General features: G+C 43.1%; 1 protein-coding gene across 3 annotated transcripts in view; it reads right to left on the bottom strand.

Moving 5' to 3' along the window:
* SMAD9 (SMAD family member 9) overlaps positions 1 to 16,819 on the bottom strand; it is a 69,141-nt gene that overhangs the window by 32,529 nt on the left and 19,793 nt on the right. For all 3 annotated transcript variants that reach the window (XM_075562945.1, XM_075562943.1, XM_075562944.1), the window contains exon 2: positions 16,290 to 16,532. The gene's annotated coding sequence lies outside the window, so the exon portion shown is untranslated. The remainder of the gene's footprint in view (positions 1 to 16,289; positions 16,533 to 16,819) is intronic.

Genomic DNA, 16,819 nt, shown 5'->3' with positions numbered 1-16,819 from the left:
GAGTGGGCTGCTACCAGCAAGGTCAGCAGTTCAAAACCACCGCCAGGACTGAGGGAGACAGACACACTTTCCACTCTGTAAATACAGAGTGACAGTCTGGGAAGCCCATTGGGTTTCTCCCCTGTCCCTTAGGATCACTATAAGTCAGCATTCACTCCATGGCCGCGAGGGAGGGATGATGGCAGCTGAGATCATGTTCACAAGGTCACAGAATCCGCTGCATTCTCAATGTGTCCATGTACAGACTGAGATGTAACAAGCATAAGGCAGGATGCTGTCCACCTGAGCAGAATGGACGAAAGATGCGGGATTGAAAATAATTTTATTTCTATAGAACTATTAAATAAGATTTCATTGGCTTTTCAAAAAATGAAATCCAAAACCCAGTTTATTTAAATAATTTCTCATTTAGATAGATGCCCACCGTCCGACTTGTATTTGGCCCTTGGAGGGCAGTGGTGGCTCAGTGGTAGAATCCGGGTCCTCTGTGGGGCAATGGGCGCAATTCCCAGCCAGGGCACCTCGCAGACAGAGGATGTGTGTGTGGTTATGACGATGAAAAGGTTTCAGAAGAGCTTCGAGAGGATGAAAAACGAGCAAGAAAGGCTGGCAATCTATTTCCAAAATAACCAGCCAGTGGCTCGCGACGGCTCAGAAGCATCCAGTCCTGTTTTGCAGGGGGTTACCAGGAGTCAGGGTCTTCTCGACAGCGAACAACAAGATTCTTACCTTTTAATTCTAGTTGATCATTTAAATCTTTTGGACATCTAAAGTGTTTTACATGAAAAAGTCATTTAAATGTTACTTATTTTACCTTGGTCTGTACATAGGTGCCTTTGTACACATCAAATACTATTATGATTTTTAAGATTCATTAGACCAGTGGTCTCAACCTTCCTCAGGCGTGACCCTGTAATACAGTTCCTCATGTTGTAGTGACCCCCCCAACCAGAAACTTATTTTCGTTGCTACTTCAAAACTGTAATTCTGCTACTGTTATGAATCGGGCGACCCCTGCGAAAGGGTCGTTCGACCCCCAAAGGGGTCGCGACCCACAGGTTGAGAACGGCTGCATTAGCTCATTCTTGTCAAGAGCAGAGAGAATCTTGATTTTAATGGTGCCCTTAATGATTCTGCTGAGCGGAGAGCAAGGGCAGTGCATCTTATGGAATACATGTGACGTATTACACTGCTCAGCTAAGCAACCTGCCCCCGAACCCGAACGCTCTCCCACTGAGTGAATGCTGACTTCCAGCAACCCCCTCGGGTACAGAAGAACTGCCCTTGGAGTTTCCCGTGCTATAAATATTTACAGGAGCAAAAAAGGCACATCTCTCTCCCACAGAGTGGTTGGCGGGTTTGAACTGCTGCTCTGGTGATCAGAAGCTCAATGAGTAATCTTCCGTGCCACCTCTAGATGACAGTAATAACAAAACAACAACCCATGAACAATAATATAATGTGTTGCCAGTGATATTTTCCCAACATCCACTGACAGTTTTAAAAACCACAGTCATACATTTTAAACATTTAAAAAATGCAATCATTATAAAAGTATATTTGTCAAGGTGTGAGATAGAACCTATTGTAACAAGGTAGGAGTTTGATGTGTAACTTTTACGTATTTAGATGCAGGGTCTGTTGGTCTCCATTGGTATGCTTGCTGAGGTCCTGAAAAAATGTTAGGATCACTCTGGGGCCACACCACACAACAACTAGATTCTTGATCAAATCAGGATCATCCGGGTGGAACCCACTAGCACAAATGGAACCCACCCCTCATAGGTGTGTTTCTCAGACTGCACTGGCTCGTGTGTTGCTGTAACCCTGAAAGCGATGTCACCAGTAATTCAAATAGCAGCAGGGTCACCCATGTAGACAAGATGTAGCAGAGGTTCCAGACTAAGACAGACTAGAAATAAAGGCTTGACAATCAACTTCCAAAATTGAGCCAACAAAAACTCTAAGGTCACAAAGTAACATTGTCTGATACAGTGAGGAAAGACGGGCCCCATTGATTGGGACTCTCAAGTTATCCTAGCAAATTATATCCAAGAAAGTCACTAAAACATTGTTTAGTCACATCGCTATCTTACTGATGGAGAGTTGCATTAGGGGAGGGTCTCTGTATTTTTATGACTCAGCTGTTGTAGTACTTACTGGAGTTTCTGGGAAACTGTAAGAACTCAAGGAATGATGCTATGTTAGAAAAAAGCATATAGATAAATGTTTGAACCTGGAAACAAGAGTTTACAACTTCCACACACTTACTGTATGAAGGGTCTTTATAAAGTTCGTGGAAAATGCATCTTATAAAAGGACAATTCATGGATTTCTTTTTTTGCACGAAAATAATAATATTCCTGAACACAATCTAGTATGACACAATAAGAAAGATATATATAATTTTGAAAAAGAGCCCCTATCAAGGCAACATGAATCCTACTAAAATTAAAGCAACAATAAATAATGCATTCATGGTGAAGCTTGGGTAGAAGACAGGTGAACTCACCGGTGCTTTATGAAAAGTTTATGGGGACAATGCTCCAAATAAATCATTAGTTTATAAATGGATAATTCATTTTAAGAAGGAATGACATGATGTTGGGGCCTACAGAAGCAAACGATCCACATCAATTTTCAAGGAACAAAATTAATCTATTTGTGCCTAGCTGAAGAAATCCAACAAAATAACAACAGAAATAATAGCCAACTCCACAGACATCTCAACTGGTTCCAGTCACACAATTCTGACTAAGAAGTTAAAATTGAGCAAACTACTTCTTTAATGGGTGCCAAAACTATGCCACCCACTGGAGATCCCCTCATAGAGGGGTTTAGGAGAGGAGATGGGTCAGTCAGGGTGCCATGTAGCACCGATGAAGAACACATCTTTCCCCAGATCCTGGATGCTTCCTCCCCCAACTACCATGATCCGAATTCTACCTTGCAGGACTGGATAGGGCAGAGGTTGTACACTGGTGCATATGGGAGCTGGAGGCACAGGGAATCCAGGGTGGATGATACCTTCAGGACCAGGGGTATGAGGGGCGATGCTGGGAGAGTGGAGGGTGAGTGGGTTGGAAAGGGGGAACTGATTGCAAGGATCCACATGTGACCTCCTCCTTGGGAGATGGACGGCAGAGAAGTGGGGGGAAGGGAGACTCCGGATAGGGCAAGATAAGACAAAATAACAATCTATAAATTATCAAGGGCTCATGAGGGAGGGGGGAGCAGGAAGGGAGGGGAAAAAAAAGAGGACCTGATGCAAAGGGCTTAAGTGGAGAGCAAATGCTTTGAAAATGATTAGGGCAAGGAATGTACGGATGTGCTTTATATAATTGATGTATGTATATGTATGGATTGTGATAAGAGTTGTATGAGCCCCTAATAAAATGTAAAAAACAACAAAAAACTATGCCACCCAAATCAGCTGCAGACAAGGAGTTTTCTATGGAAATGAAAACCAAGTGGGACCAAGATCCTTGAGCACATCTTGGAAGAATTGTAGCAGGAAGGGAAACATGACTTTATCAGTAGGATCCCAAAGACAAACAGAGCGATGGCTACAAAGAGGTCCAAGTGGTCTAGTAAAAGTAAACGTGAACCCATGAGGAGTACAGAGCATGGGAATCGCTTTTGGGTGTGCTCAAGGTATTTTGCTTGTTAGCTTTCTGGAGAGCCAAACAGAGACAGCATGTGCTTATCTTGAGTGTTTTGAGAAAGGCAGCCAAAGCTCCAAGAGGAAAATGCCAGGAAAGGTCCCCAGTGAATCTTTCTTCACCACGATTTTCCTGCTCATTCCTCGCAAGACACACGGCAATTCTGAGAGTTTTCATGAGAAACAATTAGGCATCCATCTTACAGCAGCTCTGATTTGGTGCCATCTGCATTTTTTGTTTGTTTGTTTCTTAATTTAAAAAATTCAGGGCATTCATTTTTCTTCAGGTGATATGTAAAAAACTACTAACTATATTGACGTGGTTCCATTCCCAGGAACCTCAGTTCTTTAGAGATGGACTACACGGCTGATTAACATTGCTTATTCATGTGTTCAATTTGATGGAGTTTATGTTGAGAAGTACACTTTATTTTATTTTTAAATTCCTTTTTTCCCATGTAATTTTAAAAATCCCTTTGTATTATAATTTGCTTCCTTGTTATCTTCAAGGGATTTTACAAATAAATTCTCTCTCTGCCAAAGTGGTTTTTAAAAAATTTCTTTTGTGAACTGGATGAAAGTTCACACAGCATACAGGTTTTATGTTCAACAATTCACACACTTACCATTTCATCTCATTCATTACATACCCCCAAAGGTTCTACTGGTCTTCAGCCGACCTAAGCCTGGTCATAAAGCTTTGTTTTTTTAAACTCTAATTTACAAATCAGAAAAGAATGGTCCATGGGTACACTGAAGTAACCAGCATTCCCGAGGAAATACAGTGATGGGAAATATTAGCATACACAGAGACCCAATTATTAGGGGAAATCTCCTTTCAATAGACCTCACTCTTTATCCAATTTCATCCAGCCCTGGCACTCTGTTGCTTTTCAGATCCTGCCTTTCACTGAATGCTGGCTCATGTACACAGATCCATTTTCTTTGACAGTGGTGGTTTGGAGTGGCTTAAAATAACATTTGCTTCTGCAAGATGGAAAAACAGGGAACAGTCTCTAAAGAGGTTATTTTTTAAAACGAGATCAATTGTTTTCATCTCCAAAGAAACCCAGAACAATTTCATACACCATTAATCTGGGATGAGGTCTTTTTATAATGCAAACTATAAACCTTCCGTTCAACCAAATAACAAAGTTCTACAAATAATCCTGGATTCAACAACTGAGTCTTATGAAAGAAAGCAGAAACATAGCTTCTTGGCATTCCAAAAGCCCTAACCCACTGCCATGGAGCTGGTTTTGACTCATCGGGATTCCCACATCGTGTTCCAGGATGGTTCCTCTCCATAGGAGCAGAGCCGCGTCTTCCCCTCCTGGAGTGGCTGAAGGGTCCATGCTGCGTGCCTTGTGCTTAGCATACCAACGCTCGGCCCGCAGCACCGCCATCTTTTATGGAACGTTGAGTACAGCCCCTAATCCCCCGGCATGTCCACGACATCAGCGCCACTGAAAGTCCCGTCCAAGTCCCACTGGAGCTCATTCTTGCACAAAGCTAGACTCTGATCCCTCCCGGAGTAGCAGTGTGACCGGACCTACGGCATGCAAATGCTATCAGGTGAAACAAATTTACTTTATAAAACACAGCTGAGTCCAAGAGTATTTGATGCTCGTGTGTGTATGTGTGTGTGTGTGTGTGTGTGTACAGTTACAGTCTCAGAAACCCACAGGGGCAGGTCTGCCCTGTCTTCTAGGGTCGCTATGAGTCGGAATCGACTCAAGGGCAGTGAGTGTGGTTTTGGGGATTGTGTGTGTGTGTCCATGGATTCTGTTCATCATTTTTTGACAAGGGGTTTGTTTGGGTTTGGTGGCCCTAAGTAAGTGAAAACATGACCTCTTGAGTCTCAGCTGATAAAAGCCCACAAATATCCCAACCTGCTTACAGCGCTTTTGGTACTTGTGCTACCGAGTCATTTCTCACTCACGGTGACCTGTGCGTTACAGAACAGAACTGGCCCAGAGGGGGGTCTTGTCTGTGATCGTTCCAGAAGCAGACTGAGGAGGCCAATCTGCCAACCTTGAGGCCAGCAGTCAGTCACTAACTTTTGCATCACCCAAGCCCCAGACAACGCACAGTCCAACAATAGCTTGCTTTCTCTGAATGTCGCAAACCCTACGGCTGAAGTGGCCCAGATGAGATCTCGTAGCTAGAACGAGGCAGCCTCATGCTCCTGAAATGAAGTGCTGAGGAAAGCTGGTGTTCTTGGAATAATACTTCAACCATTTGGGAATTCCTGAAGTATGCTTACTTTTGTCCAGGAGAGACACAGTTCTTTTGGCAATGCTGATTAGACGTCACTCCTTTTTTTAAAAGAACGAAGGAAATAGAGTGCTCAGTGTTGCTCATTTTCCACTTTGGGGGGCAGAATTTATTCCATTGCCGTGTTGGTAGGTTATTCATGCCACTGTGTTGTGAAAGGGAAATTAAATAGGCAATACAGCAATAAAGAGAAACTCTAAAGGACATGTCTGATGATTGGCGTCAGTTTTCACCTTAAAAATGCCATTTATTTTCCCATGTAGAATTTTGACTATCAAGGACATAACAGAGTGTTTTAATTATACACACCCACAGCGATTTTACAAGAGAATGTGTACACTCCCTTGTAAAGATTCTATCATACATTCTTAGCATTATAACATACAGGTTTCATATTTAGTAAGTACCTGGAAACATCACACAAAGTACTACAAGCGTGGTAATTTTTTCCTTTGGCTCTGAAAGAGCCCACAGTTCAACGATCGCCTCCATAAACAAAAGGCCAACTGATGTCATGGACAAGAACCCAGAGCATTCGGGGGAGGACTACATGAGACTGAGTTCCGCCTCGCACGCTAGCGAACGTCATCGTGTAATGGACCTCGTGCCCGCCTCTGTAAAATACAACCACGCTGCCTTCTTTTGATACATCCAAGGAGGATGTATCTGAAAACAATCAAAACTAGTGTGGTTCATTTTTATGTTTAACAAAAATTTCTGCCTGTTCTTCCTGCCTGCCATACCGTAAGGGGCAAAGGTCCCCCTAAAGTAAAACCATCTGCTAAACAGATCAGAGGTGCAGAGTTAAAAAGAATGGGGGTAGGGATGTATGCTCATATCGAAATATCAGAATTCCGTGCCAACACCATGCTTTAAAGAGTATGGAGAAACTAATCACCAAAGTTCTATGGGAAGGAAGGAGTCCCCAGAGAAGCAAAGCATTACTAAAGAAAAGCCAAGCAGGAGGCTTTGGGAGTCAAAACAACCTGGTACCATGACGGATGAAGAGATCCACGGAACAGGATTGAGAACTCAGCTGTAAACCCCCCCTCAGACAGACGATCTTGGACAAACAGCCAAAACACACGACATGGGGGAGAAATCATCTCTTTAACAAATGGTGCTGACAAAACTGGATACCCATTTGCAGAAGAATGAACCATGGCCCATATCTCACACTACGTACAAAAATTGATTTCAAAAAGCTAAATGGAAAAGCTAGAACTAATATCAGTGAGAAAACAGTGACAAACTTAGGGGCCCAAAGACATGGCACATGTACAGTGTCTAATGTAATAAAAAGCATACAAACAGCAGCAGACAAACTAGATGATTGGGACCTTCTTAAAAATTAGACACTTGACATGCATCAAAAGGTGTCACCTAAAGAGTAAAAACAGAACCTATAAACTGGGAAAAGTTTTTTGGCAGTGACATATCTGACAAGGGACAGGTGTCTAAATTGTATAGAAGACTTCAACATCTCAACAAGACGACCAGTAACCTGATTAAAAACGGACAGAGTATGAGCAGACACATCACTAAAGAAACCTGGAGACTTCTGGTAAGCGGCGGCCTCAGAGACAGACGTACTACCAAACCCCTCTTTCCCTGAGAGGTAGAGAAACAGATTTGGAGGAAAAAACCTAGACACCTGAATCTCAGAGGAATGAACAATAAGTGAGGTGAAGACCGAGAAAAAAACGTGAGGGTGGAGCCCCCACGTAGAGATCAAGAGGAGCATCCAACTCTCAGCTGGCCCACCAGGAACCCAGCAGCCCCTGCCAGAGGGCAGACAGTTCCTGGAGGATCTACCCTCGAGACAAATGGGCCAACCTCTTGCTCGCCACGTATGCTGGGTGAACAGAATACACAGGATTCAAGCTGGTCTGCTGAGGAGACAGAGTCCCCCACCCCTCCACAGATCCGGGGCAGGGTGTGTGCTCTGCAAGTGATGTGAACCTGACGGGACCACCAAACAACATGGGAGGCAAATGCATTAGGCTGAAGCATACCAGGTTTCCCATAGAGCCCTGGGACCTACTGGGATATAGACCCACAGCTTAGAGCTCAGACACCAGAGGGAGAAGCAGCAATCTGCCACTCAGCACCGACCCCTGCACGGTTCCAGAGAAGAATGCAAAAGGGGGAAACTGTACCAACTGGAGTCATTAATTTGTATATTTAAATAATACTTCTGCCTATTCCTCCTCCATGCCACGCTGTATAAGCAAAAATGTGCCCCCCAAAATCATAAAAAATGGGGGTAGGGTATGAATGCTTATATCAAAATGTCAGAATCTTAGTCCAACATAACTCTTTAATGCAGTGGTTCTCAACCTTCCTTAGGCCTCGACCCTTTCACACAGTTCCTCATGTGGGGGGGACCCCCCCAACCATAAAATTATTTCGTTGCTACTTCATCACTGTAATTTTGCTATTGTTATGGATCATCATGTAAATATCTGATATGCAGGATGTATTTTCATTGTTACAAACTGAACATAATTAAAACAGTGATTAATCACAAAAATATGTAATTATATATTGGAAATATTTATTTCTAATGACAAATAAATGAAATTTTGTCTGGAAGCATGGTGTAGCATGGGTAGCAGTCTTCATGCCGGGTACTCGGATGTAGGTGTATCTGCATGTGGGCGGACCCACCTGGAGACGGATAGAGGAGCGTGTCTCAGTTCCTAATATGTCTTTTCCAATGGTTTTAGGCCACACCTGTGAATGGGTCGTTCAACCCCCAAAGGGGTCATGACCCACAGGTTGAGAACCACTGCTTGAAAGAGATGGACAAACTAATGATCAAGGTTATATGGGAAGGAAGGAGATCGTAAGACTTTAAGGGCAACCCATGAGAAGAAGTCAACAACAACAAAACAAAGTCTAAGAATTACTAGGACACTATCGAAACTGCATGCATGTTCAAGGGCAGGAAGAAATTCCACAGAAAAAATAGTTCAAGAATGATTGGAAGAAAACTTCTCATGTCCCATAAAAGAGGAGACCAGAATGATTCAAGAACCCCCAGGAGAAGAGACCCAGAATGCAGACCCACAGAGCAGCCTGGGGCTACAGAAGCTCCAGGGCTGAGTGGCAGGCTTTCCCCCTCCCGTCCTTGTGCCCTTCTTCTTGCAGGTTTTATGTTCTTTTTCCTGTCCTTCTTCTGGCTTTTATTTGAGAACACAGGCACAACGGGGCAGAACCATCTCTGATGCCCACAACCCCTGGGGACCATGGAGATCAGCTTCAGGAAAAGGCAGCAGGCAGTTCTGGTTGGGGATTTTGCTGTTTGGGTTGTTTTTGTTTTTCTCCCTATTCTTTTGTTGTTTGGATAAACCACAAGTGGAGAGACACAGGATGACAGGGGTGGCGTCTTCTCTAGCTCTCTGTAATCCCGTTGACTAGATAGAGGTCACCAACTCTCACCTTGGTGCACCCGAGGCTTCAGTCCTACTACAGGCACCCAGGGTGGGCCCTTGGCAATGCACACTGGGCACAGAAAGAGAAAGCAATGGTTGGTTCTGGTTTTAGTGTGTATGTGTCTGGGTTGGGTAGGGTGGGGAGTTTGGCTGTTAGCTCAGTCTTGATATGGGTGTGTGTCTTTGGGTTTTTTTGCTTGATATTATTTCTTTCTTGTTCCAACTTGGAGTCAACTGTCCTAACACTACCTAGCCGCCCTATACCTTCAACAACTACAACTAGTAGACACTGACCACTAGCCACTTCATTAATATCAATCAACAAAGAGAAATAGAAATAATAAACAATGCAATGTTTCCACATCAACAATCTCTGCCCCTATAAAGCAAGATAGAATGATATCAATGAGTGACTTGGCAGAGCTAAAGGATGGACCCCTTTGAGGAAGAAAAGGCACTGAACTATTGAGGAAGGAAATGAGAAAAACAGTTCTCCAGTACTTTCAATAGGTGGAGAAGAACATTACGAGTTACGGAAACACGCACACGCAAACACAGAAAAAGCTATAAAAGAACTCAGGAAGACACTACAGGAGTCATATGAAAAATGGGAAATCATTTTTAAAACTCCGAAAAGACGTCCAGAAGATTAATACTAGGGTTTAAGAATTAAGACAACATTTTGAAAGAGTCAACAGTAGAATGGAAGTGGAATGTTGAATTAGTGAGCTGGAAGGCAAATCTCTTCAGAGGAAGCGGTGAGAGGTACAACCAATAAAAAGAACAGAAAAATCCAAAGAAATCCTAAGAGTTATTGGAGCTAGGCGAAAGAGTGACGTATTCATGTTCCAGAACAGGGAGAAATAAAGTATCCACAGAGAAAAGAGTTCAGGAACAGGTGAAGGAAAACGTCCCTTACAGTGGAAGAGAGGAGAAACTAATGACACATAACCCCAAAGAGATTCGATTGAGAGAATCCTGACAAGGAGTCAGAGCCAAACTTCCCAATCTCCAGAGCAACAAAAGAATCCTTAGAGCAGCCCAGGAAAAAGAAAAGTTACTTACAAAGGGGAACTGATCAGAACAAACGGATTTTCAGAAGAAGTCATTCATGGGTCCAACAACCATATGAAGAAATGCTAGTGATCTTTAGCCATTTAAAAGATGCATATCAAAAGTGCAGTGCAATATTACCCTGACTAGCATTGATAACAAAGTTAAAAAATGCTGGTGAAGATTTGGTGAGACCGGAACCCTCAAACAGTGCTGGTGGGCTGTAAACACAATGCAGTGACTGTGGAAAGTGGCATGAAGTTTGCTGAAAATGGAATAGAAACACCATGGTTACCGTGGCTGAAGGAGAAAGGGTTGTTGCTTAGGGGTGGGTGTGGTAGTTACATAACCTGTTGTCAATTTGAGACTTAAGAATGAATGGGGTGAAGTTTAGCCTGTCAATCGGGTCGCTAAGGAGATATGTAGCTCGATGGAGTCATTCCCTGTGAGACATTCCTGTTGAGAAGACACATGGAGCTACCTGCGCTAGAGCTCTGTTGCTAAAGGAGCCACACGGAGACCCCTGCCAGCACTGAGATGCTTCCACTGCCACTGGATCCACAAGACTTTCCACCTACTGGCCTGTGATCTTTCTTCCTGCATTCAGCGTCATTGCATGTATTGTGTAAGTCTGAAGAGAAATTTATAAATTGGCATTGGACAAATGGGCTAATACAGGACATAGGAATTTGGTCTGGGCTGGGCTCAGATGTTTTATCAATATTCAGTTGCTCTTGTAATATAAAGCTCTTTCTTATGCAAATATGAGTGTCTATGAATTTGTTTCTGTAGTCAACCCAGACTAACACAGGGAGCACTGAGTTTATGCTAATGGCGGTGGAATAACTTGGAAAGGATCTCAATTATGGTTGTACAACACAAAGAGTCTAAACAATGGCACTGGATTATGCACGTAGATGTTGTGGAATCAGAGAATGTTTTGTTGTGTATATTTTTGCCATCATTAGAAAAAATATAATTAGATGAAAACAATGAGTTCAAGGGGAAATGCTCTAGAATTGACTGTGGTCATTTCTTCTCGATATGATGGAATTATTTAATTGTATGTGTGGGAGTCACCTAATCTGGTGTCAATTTAAGGATTAACAGTGGAGGGGTGGAGTCTAGGCTGTCAATCAGGAAATAGCCAATGAGACTTCTGTGTGGGCATGGCCATCTCCTGAGAATTCTGGGAAATCTGGTACTTCCTCCTTGGAGGTGGAAGACGCCCCTCTCTCTCAGCTACTTCCTGGAGACATTGCAGAAGACAAGCCACATGGACACAGTCAGACCTTGGAAACCCGAGAAGCCACAGAGAGACCCCTGCCAGAACTGAGATGCTTACAACGTGACTGGATCCAAAGACTTTCTACTCACTGGCTTGTCATTGTCCTGCATTTGGCTTCATTGCATGTGTTTTGTGAATTTGAAGAGTACTTTATAGATTGGTATCGGACATATGGGCTAATATCAGACTTATGGACCTGATCTGGACTGGGTTGGGATGTTTTCTCAATGTTCAATTGCTCTTATATATAAATCTCTTTCTTATACACATAGGTGAGTTAATGGATTTGTTTCTCCAGTCTAACCAGACTAACACAGTATGACATATGGATGAAGTGCTAACATAACTGTTAAAAATACAATCTGGCTCAGAATCCTTCTACTTGGTACAGATCCATGGGGAACAGGAGCCACTGCATGAACAGATACGCACCCCCAGGTTCATTGCAACACTTTTCACAATAGCAAAATGAGAGGTGCAATCTGAATAGCTAACAGAGGAAGAATGGATAAATTACCTTTGACACACACGAAAGGAAATGCTACATAAAATTAAGGAAAAATGACGAATCTGTGAAACACCACAAAACACGGATGAACCGGAAAGACATGATGCTGAGTGAAATTAATAATCACAAAAGAGACAAACACTGTATGAGACCACTATTATATAAAGTCAAGAAAAGGTTTTCACATGAAATGAAACATTCTTTGATGGTTAGCAGGAGAAGAAGAGCACACAGCATGGGGGCGGTGGAAGGAAATCGTGGGCGAGAGAGGGCAAGAGTGCTGGGTGAATGGGAAGATCATGAACTATCAGAGAGAGTTAGAGGAAACGATGGAGGCAAAGAAGACACTGAGACATTTGCAAGACTTAAAGGAAACAGAGGTAAATACAGGTATGCAAGGGAGTACCCCTCGCCAAAAAAACTGGAATTTTCCCCCAAAAGCTATGCATTTAATTTTTTTTAACAAAAAAACCTTATCACCTTCAACATACTCCCCATCACATTTAATACATTGGTCAAAATCTGCGATTCCATTCTTGGAAACAGTTTTCAAACTCATCTGTTTGGATGGCTGACAGCACCTCCCTTGTTTTTTTCTTCACCTCTTCTACTTTGTCAAATCGCTGTCCCTTCATGTCCCTCTTTGTTTGTGGAAACAAAAAGAAGAGTGAAGGAAAGTGAGTAAGGTGAGGGGGCAATAGAGACATGCTGGTTTTTGTCAAAAAATGGTGCATGGAGATGGCTGCGTGAGCAGATGCATTGTTGTGGTGGCAAAACCAGCACCCAGACTGCTGCAAATCAGGCCATTTTTTCTTGCACACTGTTATGCTATCTTTTCAAAACCTCTAAATAGGAAGCTTGATGAACAGTCTGACCTGGTGGAATGAACACCAAATGCACTACGAGTCAACATTTTTATTCATTCAGTAAGTTGACTGATGTCCAGAACAAGGTTTGTCATCAGTCAAATTTCACCTTTTTTGAAACGAGAAAACCACTCATACACTTGAGTTTTTCCCATAGCGCTGTCCGTGTAAGCTCTGTTCAACATTACAACCATTTCGGTGGCATTTTTTTTCATTTTTCCTAAGCAGGAAACAAAATTTCAAGCCGCACATTGTTCGCTTAAGTCAGCCAACACAAAAAAACGAGGTTTGAGCAAAAATGCTTTTATGAAAAAATTCACTGTAACCAGAGAGAACCTTCCCAGGTGATGCCACTGGGTGCACTAAATCAGAGTGAGTTGCTCGATGCTTGCCGAGTGGGGAAAAAATACATACTTCTAGTTTTGGGGTGGGTACCCCTTCTATACACACTCCTGAAATAGTGTTGATCTGTGAGTAGATGCTTCAACAAACATGCAAGCTGAGCACGTGTTGGAGGGAGAGTAGGGGTGTCCCCTTCTGTGTATGTGTATCCATGTGAATGTGTGTATGTGTATAGATATAGATATACAGAAAGTATCTGTTTATGTGCATTTATCTTTGCTGAAAATATACTCATGAATATACTAAAGCATGCAGGGAGTACATTTTGAAAATTTCACACACATAACCAAAAATATTGAGGGGAGAGGTCATTGTGCCTGGGGGCTCAGATCTATAGTCTCAGGGAACATCCAGGTAGCTGGCTAAATACAGTTTATAATACAACTAGTATCACACAGTTATACCAGTTGTACCAGAAAGACAATACTCCACATGCTCATTTAGTGCGTAGTGACTGAGGTTTGAAGAGCTATGAGCAGTTACCTGGATTGCAACTCTTGGTTTCTCCCTGTCTGGAGAAAAAAAGGGTGACGAGTTCAAAGGACACATGAAAACAAGCCAGGGGACATCAGTCTCCACCACGCTGAGGGGGAAGAACTAGAAGGTTCTCCCGTGACCATCACCTGCTCTGAAAAGGATCACATGAGAAGGTCCTGAATTGGGAGGAAAATGTGGAAGAGAACTCAAAATAATTTTTAAAAGGCCAGGTTTGCGGGTAAAGTAGAAACTGGTGGCACCCTCAAAACTCACCCTTCAGGTTGGAAGTGAACTCACCTTTGTATGAGAATAATCAACTGACTTAAGAGAAAAGGGACAGCATTTACACAAGGAGGAAGTTCAGGGTCAGGAAAGAGGGAGGAATGGAAACGGGCAGTCAAAGGGAGGAGGTGGGATGAGTGGTGGTGAACTGAGAGGAGCGCAATGGTTGGGTTGAAATAAAATATGTAAAAATTACTGATGATGGGCTCAGAAAACCTTCACCTGAATCACAATAAAAAAGTTTTTAAAAAAAGTATCTTAACATATTAGCATCTCGTTAGAATTGTAAAATGTATTATTTATCTCGTTAGAATTGTAAAATGTATCATTTATCTCATTAGAATTATAAAATGTATCATTTATCTCATTAGAATTGTAAAATGTATCATTTATCTCATTAGAATTGTAAAATGTATCATTTAGCTTTAGTAGCTCTTGCTGATAGGTGCCATTGTGCTGATTACAACCCACTGTGACCCTGTGCACAACAGAACAAAGTACTGCACAGCGCTGGTCTATGCTCACAATCCTGCCTGAGCCTGAGCCCACTGTTGCAGCCAGTGTCAGTCCATCTCGTCGGAGGAAGGAGGACCTGCCTCCTCTGTGCTGCCTCTGCACTTAGCTAAACATGATGGCTTTCTCCGGGCACTCATCTCTAGGTGTGTACAACCTAGTCTTGCCAGCCTTGCTTCTAAGGAGCACTCTGGCCTTCCTTCTTCCAAGACAGTTCGGTTTGTCCTTTTAGCAGTCCACGCTACTTTCTCTGCCAGCACCACCATTCAAAAGCATCAATTCTTCTGTAATCTTCTTTATTTAATGCCCAACTTTCAGGTGAATATGGGGCAATGGGAAATACCGTGGCTTGCGTCAGGCACACCTTAGTCCTCAAAACAGCATCTTGGCTTTTCAGTACTCTGAAAGGTTCTTGTGCAGTAATTGACCTAATGCAAAGCATCTTTGGATCCCTTGACTCCTGCTTCCATGAGCATTGATTGTGGAGCCCAGGAAGAGGATTGACAACTCAATCTTGTCTCTGTTTATCATGATGCCACCTACCTACTGGTCCTGATAGGAGGACTTGGGTCTTCCTTATACTGAGTAGTCACCCACACTGAAGGCTTCACCATCCTGGATCATCATCAAGTGCTTCCGGCCCTCCTCACTTTCATCAAGTAAGGTGTGTCATCTGCATACAGCAGGTTGCTAAGCCTTCCTTCAGTCCTGATGCCACATTCTTCTTCATATAATCCAGCTTCTCTGCTTTAGTAGCTCCTCTGAGTCTGATTAGTAATTGCTACTACTAGTCATTAGAACTAGTGAATAGAAATTTCCAAGCTCATAATATATATGTTCTACATAATTTCGTGATGACACAGAAGGAGGGAGAAGGGGAATTCAACAGATTCTGATAAATATATAGCAACTATTAAAAATTTAGCTACCCCACAAGTTCACTTGCATAAAAACCTAATTGAAAGCAAGCAACAAGGGAAAGGGGTTCTATCTGCCAAAATAAATGTTAGTGGGTCTTTACAGGAAAATAAAAACACCACAATTTGAAAATCAACATTTGCAATTTTTAAAATGGTTTATGCACGCATGCTTACATAGGCCCAGCTCACAACCTATTGCTATTGTCAGGCGCTGTTGAATCAGTACCGGCTCCTGGAGACCACGCTGCGCAATGGGATCGGTTCACTGTGCTCCACTGAGTTCTCACTGGCTGCATTTCCAGAAGCAGAGAGCCCGGCAGCTTTCTTGTCCATCTTAGTCTGGAAGCCTTGCTGAAACCTACTTTCCATCACACGAGCAAGTAAACCTCCCATGACAGACGGCTGGTAGGTGCCCTTGAAAATGGCTGGGAATCAAACCTGGATCAACAGCCTGGAAGGTGAGAATTCCACCACTGAACTGCTAATGCGCGAATGCACACACACACACACACACACACACACAGTGTATTTGACCAGCACGCAGGAAAGGGAGGAGGCACAATGATATCTTGACACCATGGAAAGAGACAAATAAGAAGACTTACTCAGCGACCTAAAGGAGCTGACAGCCCTCCGTCTGAGCTCAGATCACTCACTGCAGAGTTTCCAAGCAGTGCTCCTTACTCAGAATTCCAGAGCAGGCAGTGCTGTCTCAGAGACCACGGAGTTGGCCGGCCTGGAGAAGGCAGAGGCGCGCACGGTGCCCCTCTGCGGATACTAGCTCCAACCAAACAGCCCGACTTCACTCAGGATGACTTGGTTTAGTGAGGCTTCTTTGATGGAAAATCCTGGGGGTTTAAAAAAGGTAAATTAAAATTCGACAGCTGACTTCCACATCCCAGGATCCTAAAATGAGGTATGTCTGAATGCACAAATGGAGCCTACTGACTTCTCAAACATCTTTTCCTTCCTGCATTCTAACTTCCTTGTAGCCATTTGCCCAAGCAGGGGTCATTCTGGACTTAGAACAATCCTTGGAAATGCTATTCCTTCTTCTGCACACATTCAACCAGTCACCAAATCCTACTGATGGGCCATGTCACATATTTCTTGGGTTTGCCTCATCCCTGACACT

Source organism: Tenrec ecaudatus, chromosome 11 (genome assembly GCF_050624435.1).
Source record: "Tenrec ecaudatus isolate mTenEca1 chromosome 11, mTenEca1.hap1, whole genome shotgun sequence".
In the NCBI taxonomy this organism is placed as follows: domain Eukaryota; kingdom Metazoa; phylum Chordata; class Mammalia; order Afrosoricida; family Tenrecidae; genus Tenrec; species Tenrec ecaudatus.
Note: the sequence above shows the minus strand (reverse complement) of the source record. Positions and strands in the feature narration are given on the sequence as shown.